This window comes from Ctenocephalides felis, unplaced genomic scaffold (genome assembly GCF_003426905.1).
Source record: "Ctenocephalides felis isolate EL2017-DRISC unplaced genomic scaffold, ASM342690v1 CF-g0.4_SCAFFOLD_02232, whole genome shotgun sequence".
In the NCBI taxonomy this organism is placed as follows: Eukaryota; Metazoa; Arthropoda; class Insecta; order Siphonaptera; family Pulicidae; genus Ctenocephalides; species Ctenocephalides felis.
The window spans coordinates 1-7,500 of NW_020538386.1; the positions used below are offsets into that span (position 1 = coordinate 1).

Below are 7,500 nucleotides of genomic sequence, written 5' to 3' on the forward strand. Positions count from 1 at the left end.
CCTCTATTAATGAGTTTTACGTCAAGAAAATGTAACGTCGAATCTTTTTCAAGTTCCTGAGTGAATTGTAAAAAAGAATTGTACTCATTGAATTTGTTGAAAACATTATCTATATCTTTTTTATTAAGTAATATTAATGTGTCATCGACATATCTGAAATAAAGCATAGGTTTGGAAGGTAAAGAATTTAAGACATGATTTTCCAAATCTTGTAATACTAAATCCGCCAAACAGGACTTAATGGGCTGCCCATTGGAAAACCTCTCTTCATCGTATAATATTTTTTATTAAAAGTAAAATATGATGCTTTTAAAAGTAATTCTATTCCTGAAATAAAAATTTCCATCGGTAAACATGTGAATTCAACTATTTGCATCCATCTTTTCTTTATAGCTGTAATAATTAGATAATGCGGAAGATTATTAAATAAATTAATGACGTCCAGACTCATAAAGGAACAATCAGGAGGAATTACTTTATGTTTATATGTTCTATTAACTGGAAGAGTTATTTAAACGGTATGGAGAATCTATGGTGACATTCTTTAAAATATCTGAAAAATATTTTGCTAAAAAGTAGTATGGTGAATCAATGTAGGAAACAATTGGTCTAAATGGGCAATTAGGTTTATGGATCTTTGGAAGGCAATAGAATTTTGGGGTTAAAGGATGTTGTACTTTTAACTTTAATGATATGGTATTATTGATATGTCCCTTTTTCTCTAATAAATTTATAAATTTAAAAACTTGTCTATGGTGATAGTTGTTCGGATCCGATGCCAATTCTTCATATAGAGATTCATCACTGAGAATTTTCTTTGCTTCTTTATCATATTCCTCTTTTGACAAAACCACTGAAATGTTTCCTTTATCTGCCTTACACACTAATAATTGTTTGTTTTCTTGAAGAAATTTTTTTGTAGCTATTATGTCCCGGTAGATGTAAGATGTATCATTCTTGCACTGTACTTTGTTTTTGTGAGTTTTTTGAAATGTTGTAAATTGTTTCATTAACATAAATCTTATCCGTTCGATTTCTTTTCCTTCTGGATCTTTGATTAATTTAAGGCCGGCTTCTAGGCTGCTAATAACTTTAATTGAATCATCGAATGTTAAAATTTTTTGTTGGACTGAAAACTTTGGACCTAGAGCCAATATATATTTTATATTATCTGGTATATGAGTATCCGTTTTGTTTATAACCCATTTGTTCCAATCTAAACCTGTATTGATAATCGGATGTGCTTTGTCTCTTAGCTCTATTAGTTTCTTAAGTTTGTTGCATTGTTTGTTCTTCATCTGATCAAAAAGTTTTTGGTATTTCTTTTGTTCTAGAAAAATAAATTTATCGAATTCTAATTCTTCTAATGAGTCCTGTGTCACACGTTTGGATATTATTAAATTATTATTTAATCGATTGATTTCTTTTGCACTGTCTGCAATTTCATATTTCAAAATTTTATTCTGAAGGATCAATAGACTGTTATTTAGTTTTTGTATGTTATTGTAAATTTTATTTTTGAATGTTAAATTGTTGGTGATAAAATTAGGTAAAACATTTTCGTGCTTGCATTTAATTAAGAAATTCCTTTTGTTAGTGGTCTTCGCTAATGCATTGAACGTTGATGTTATTTGTCTGCAATGGTATACGGTTTCTGAACCATATTTATTGTAAACTGTGTTGAAAAACGATTGATCCATTTTTAGTTCTGGAGTATATAATATAGAATTTTATGATATGAGTGGAACGAATATTAATTGTTTAATATGAACAAAACAGCACTCAGATTTGTTTAACACAACTTTATTTTATGATTACAGACGTTTCGAGACCATGATGTGTCTCATCTTCAGTGTAATTTCAAAAACAGTTACTTATATACTACACATTCTTTAATAATTTATTTAAATTTCATTTAATTTTTGATATACAAAAAACACCAACTATTCCTTGCAATGCTTGACACAATACTAAAGAAACATATAACACTTACAGAAATATTCTAAACAAATTTGAAGTACTTATCTAGATGGAGACAGAATGGGTATCATTATAATGTAAACAAAAGGAGTGCTATCGCATACAAAAATCGATAAAAATGAAAAAACAAATTAATTTATTGAAAAGAATAAGATAAATGAAAAAATTTATAAATTATTAATGATGTTTATATAAGTGTCATGTAAAATATTTGTGTCGGTTCTTAGATTTATGCTGTTGTTAGTCCGAACTATTAACATTGATTCTGCCATGCTCCGTTTAAATAAGTATTTCTCATGGAATAAAATTTGGGGATTGTCAAAATCAAACTTATGGTTGTTGATATTAGCATGATCCACAAGTGTACTTTTAAATTTTTTGTTATCTATTTTTTCACATTGTAATTCATGTTGCCTGAGTCTCTTTTCTAAGTTCTGGCAGGTCTGGCCAATATAAGAGCAATTACAATCCAAACAATTTACTTTATAAACTATATCTTTCTTTTTTGTTAATGGAGTTTCATCTTTAATTTTGGAATATAAAAATTTTAATTGTTTTAATGAAGAAAAAGTAATACGAATATTGTATTTTTTGAAAAGTCTTTTTGATAATTGGTTAAAATTATTGTCAAGATATGGAAAATTAATGAAAAAAGTTTTTTCAGGAACACTTGTTTTAACAATGTCTTGTTATACAGACTGGTACAGAAAAGATAGTTGGTCCGGGAGATACATTAATTTTAATTCGCATGTTCCTCTCAATATAAAAATTTCTACCATTCTAAATCTTGTAGATCACGCTATTTTATTATCTGATCCTCTGTTTTATGATACAAACATAAAATTAGTTAAAACGATCCTACTTGGCAATAATTTTCCATATAAGTTAATTTGTCCAATTATTAAAAATAGAGTCGCAAAATTACTTGAACCTTTTGATAAGAAACCGGAAGAGCCTGGCAAAACAAGTGTTCCTGAAAAAACTTTTTTCATTAATTTTCCATATCTTGACAATAATTTTAACCAATTATCAAAAAGACTTTTCAAAAAACACAATATTCGTATTACTTTTTCTTCATTAAAACAATTAAAATTTTTATATTCCAAAATTAAAGATGAAACTCCATTAACAAAAAAGAAAGATATAGTTTATAAAGTAAATTGTTTGGATTGTAATTGCTCTTATATTGGCCAGACCTGCCAGAACTTAGAAAAGAGACTCAGGCAACATGAATTACAATGTGAAAAAATAGATAACAAAAAATTTAAAAGTACACTTGTGGATCATGCTAATATCAACAACCATAAGTTTGATTTTGACAATCCCCAAATTTTATTCCATGAGAAATACTTATTTAAACGGAGCATGGCAGAATCAATGTTAATAGTTCGGACTAACAACAGCATAAATCTAAGAACCGACACAAATATTTTACATGACACTTATATAAACATCATTAATAATTTATAAATTTTTTCATTTATCTTATTCTTTTCAATAAATTAATTTGTTTTTTCATTTTTATCGATTTTTGTATGCGATAGCACTCCTTTTGTTTACATTATAATGATACCCATTCTGTCTCCATCTAGATAAGTACTTCAAATTTGTTTAGAATATTTCTGTAAGTGTTATATGTTTCTTTAGTATTGTGTCAAGCATTGCAAGGAATAGTTGGTGTTTTTTGTATATCAAAAATTAAATGAAATTTAAATAAATTATTAAAGAATGTGTAGTATATAAGTAACTGTTTTTGAAATTACACTGAAGATGAGACACATCATGGTCTCGAAACGTCTGTAATCATAAAATAAAGTTGTGTTAAACAAATCTGAGTGCTGTTTTGTTCATATTAAACAATTAATATTCGTTCCACTCATATCATAAAATTCTATATTATATACTCCAGAACTAAAAATGGATCAATCGTTTTTCAACACAGTTTACAATAAATATGGTTCAGAAACCGTATACCATTGCAGACAAATAACATCAACGTTCAATGCATTAGCGAAGACCACTAACAAAAGGAATTTCTTAATTAAATGCAAGCACGAAAATGTTTTACCTAATTTTATCACCAACAATTTAACATTCAAAAATAAAATTTACAATAACATACAAAAACTAAATAACAGTCTATTGATCCTTCAGAATAAAATTTTGAAATATGAAATTGCAGACAGTGCAAAAGAAATCAATCGATTAAATAATAATTTAATAATATCCAAACGTGTGACACAGGACTCATTAGAAGAATTAGAATTCGATAAATTTATTTTTCTAGAACAAAAGAAATACCAAAAACTTTTTGATCAGATGAAGAACAAACAATGCAACAAACTTAAGAAACTAATAGAGCTAAGAGACAAAGCACATCCGATTATCAATACAGGTTTAGATTGGAACAAATGGGTTATAAACAAAACGGATACTCATATACCAGATAATATAAAATATATATTGGCTCTAGGTCCAAAGTTTTCAATCCAACAAAAAATTTTAACATTCAATGATTCAATTAAAGTTATTAGCAGCCTAGAAGCCGGCCTTAAATTAATCAAAGATCCAGAAGGAAAAGAAATCGAACGGATAAGATTTATGTTAATGAAACAATTTACAACATTTCAAAAAACTCACAAAAACAAAGTACAGTGCAAGAATGATACATCTTACATCTACCGGGACATCATAGCTACAAAAAAAATTCTTCAAGAAAACAAACAATTATTAGTGTGTAAGGCAGATAAAGGAAACATTTCAGTGGTTTTGTTAAGAGAGGAATATGATAAAGAAGCAAAGAAAATTCTCAGTGATGAATCTCTATATGAAGAATTGGCATCGGATCCGAACATCTATCACCATAGACAAGTTTTTAAATTTATAAATTTATTAGAGAAAAGGGGACATATCAATAATACCATATCATTAAAGTTAAAAGTACAACATCCTTTAACCCCAAAATTCTATTGCCTTCCAAAGATCCATAAACCTAATTGCCCATTTAGACCAATTGTTTCCTACATTGATTCGCCATACTACTTTTTAGCAAAATATTTTTCAGATATTTTAAAGAATGTCACCATAGATTCTCCATACCGTTTAAATAACTCTTTCCATTTAATAGAACATATAAAACATAAAGTAATTCCTCCTGATTGTTCCTTTATGAGTCTGGACGTCATTAATTTATTTAATAATCTTCGTTGTTTTTTGGACGAGGACGTTTGTTTTTGGACCACAACGTGCTCTAAAATTGCTAAAGTGGTTGCGCGTCCTAGAGAATTTATTTTCTTGCGACCCGCCATATAGCCTGTCCAGACCATCGCGGTGATGGTTCGCACGGTAACCCGAGGCGACCCGTCGCTGCAGGTCAAACTGTCGTAGACCGTGTCTAGAATAATATACGCCGTATATGTTCCGATGTCGGTTTACGGCCGGGTTCTGGACCTTATTTATAAGTGTTCAACCATACTGTACAGCATATCCGCGGGCATGTGTCGTTGACGCAAAGACTCTTATGCGGAAAATAAAATATACAAATGCAATCAACTCAATACTCTCCGAGCGAGAATAAAAGTTAGTTATAACGATGAATTCTTATAATGAATTCGCCCGACGTTTTCAATCTAACGAAGGGTAAAGAGACTGTTTGAAATTAACTGGGTCTGCGGACCGCAAATTTCATGTACGGACCGCCGTTTCGACGGTTGTTAAAGGTCTAGCCTCTGTGTAAGCGCAGAATATATAAAATATCAAGTCGCGATGTAAACTGTTCGTCATGTCCAGGGAATATCGTACGACTCAGATATATATATGTAAGAAAATTCGTTGTTTAGAAATATTCATCGAACTTTTCTATACAAAGTGTGGTCTCTCGGGTGACGCCGAGGGACATTTACGCACTATGCTATTATATATATAGCACCCTGGTTGATCCTGCCAGTAGTATATGCTTGTCTCAAAGATTAAGCCATGCATGTCTCAGTGCAAGCCACATTAAGGTGAAACCGCGAATGGCTCATTACATCAGTTATGGTTCCTTAGATCGTACCCACATTACTTGGATAACTGTGGTAATTCTAGAGCTAATACATGCAAATAGAGTTCCGACCAGAGATGGAAGGAATGCTTTTATTAGATCAAAACCAATCGGTGGCGGGCTTGCCTTGCTCACCGTTTGACTTGGTGACTCTGAATAACTTTGTGCCGATCGCACGGTCTAGTACCGGCGACGCATCTTTCAAATGTCTGCCTTATCAACTGTCGATGGTAGTTTCTGCGACTACCATGGTTGTTACGGGTAACGGGGAATCAGGGTTCGATTCCGGAGAGGGAGCCTGAGAAACGGCTACCACATCCAAGGAAGGCAGCAGGCGCGCAAATTACCCACTCCCGGCACGGGGAGGTAGTGACGAAAAATAACGATACGGGACTCATCCGAGGCCCCGTAATTGGAATGAGTACACTTTAAATCCTTTAACGAGGATCTATTAGAGGGCCAGTCTGGTGCCAGCAGCCGCGGTAATTCCAGCTCTAATAGCGTATATTAAAGTTGTTGCGGTTAAAAAGCTCGTAGTTGAATCTGTGTCCCACACTGTCGGTTCACCGCTCGCGGTGTTCAACTGGCATGTCTGTGAGACGTCCTACCGGTGGGCTTAGCCCGTAAAAAGGCGGCCCAACTCAAAATCCTACTAAGGTGCTCTTCACCGAGTGTCGAGGTGGGCCGGTACGTTTACTTTGAACAAATTAGAGTGCTTAAAGCAGGCTCATTCGCCTGAATATTGTGTGCATGGAATAATGGAATAGGACCTCGGTTCTATTTTGTTGGTTTTCGGAATTCCGAGGTAATGATTAATAGGGACAACTGGGGGCATTCGTATTGCGACGTTAGAGGTGAAATTCTTGGATCGTCGCAAGACGGACAGAAGCGAAAGCATTTGCCAAATGTGTTTTCATCAATCAAGAACGAAAGTTAGAGGTTCGAAGGCGATCAGATACCGCCCTAGTTCTAACCATAAACGATGCCAGCTAGCGATCCGCCGAAGTTCCTCCGATGACTCGGCGGGCAGCTTCCGGGAAACCAAAGCTTTTGGGTTCCGGGGGAAGTATGGTTGCAAAGCTGAAACTTAAAGGAATTGACGGAAGGGCACTACAAGGAGTGGAGCCTGCGGCTTAATTTGACTCAACACGGGAAACCTCACCAGGTCCAGACACCGGAAGGATTGACAGATTGAGAGCTCTTTCTTGATTCGGTGGGTGGTGGTGCATGGCCGTTCTTAGTTGGTGGAGTGATTTGTCTAGTTAATTCTGATAACGAACGAGACTCTAGCCTGCTAAATAGACGTACTTTCTGGTATCGCAAAGACCCTCCGCTTCGGCTTCGGTCGTTGTTGGTTGTGGTTCTCACTACCGGCGTACAAATATATGTTCTTAGAGGGACAGGCGACATTTAGTCGCACGAAATTGAGCAATAACAGGTCTGTGATGCCCTTAGATGTTCTGGGCCGCACGCGCGCT

The 7,500-nt window shown here is 33.6% G+C and overlaps 1 non-coding gene across 1 annotated transcript in view; it reads left to right on the forward strand.

The window, feature by feature from the left end:
* The first annotated feature begins 5,906 nt into the window (after window positions 1–5,906).
* LOC113380587 overlaps window positions 5,907–7,500 on the forward strand; it is a 1,927-nt gene continuing 333 nt past the window's right edge. The window contains exon 1 of the ribosomal RNA XR_003367449.1: window positions 5,907–7,500. This exon is cut by the window's right edge and continues 333 nt beyond it. This is a non-coding gene — a ribosomal RNA (small subunit ribosomal RNA).